This window comes from Nanorana parkeri, unplaced genomic scaffold (genome assembly GCF_000935625.1).
Source record: "Nanorana parkeri isolate BGI_ZX_2015 unplaced genomic scaffold, ASM93562v1 scaffold725, whole genome shotgun sequence".
NCBI classification, from domain to species: Eukaryota; Metazoa; Chordata; class Amphibia; order Anura; family Dicroglossidae; genus Nanorana; species Nanorana parkeri.
This window is the reverse complement of record NW_017306993.1, coordinates 369,629-369,914: the sequence shown is the minus strand read 5'-3', so window position 1 is coordinate 369,914 and position 286 is coordinate 369,629. Positions and strand designations below refer to the sequence as shown.

The 286-nt window shown below is 54.9% G+C and overlaps 1 protein-coding gene across 1 annotated transcript in view; it reads right to left on the bottom strand.

Annotated features, from left to right (window-relative positions):
* RASSF4 (Ras association domain family member 4) overlaps positions 1-286 on the bottom strand; it is a 233,340-nt gene that overhangs the window by 69,395 nt on the left and 163,659 nt on the right. The gene's annotated exons all lie outside the window — the stretch shown is intronic.

The window sequence follows — 286 nt, the reverse complement described above, 5'->3', positions numbered from 1 at the left end:
CCGTTTTGAAGAACATCCAGGGAAGGGCATGAAACATGCCCGTATAAAGGGATGCCGGGGATGTCCTGTTTGATAAAACATTGGTGATGGCTGCAGCAGATCTCAATGTTTTATCAAACAGGACATCCCTTCAGATGTACATGTGCCTGTCTGGCCCTGGATGATTTGTGCATGCCTCAGTGCGGGCCCTGCAGGAGGCAGGGTGTCCTTCCAGTGACCAGGATCAGAATGCTGCACGAAGACAGAGCGGGCAATCAGGTAGCAGGGCCTGGGGAGGGGGGGGGGG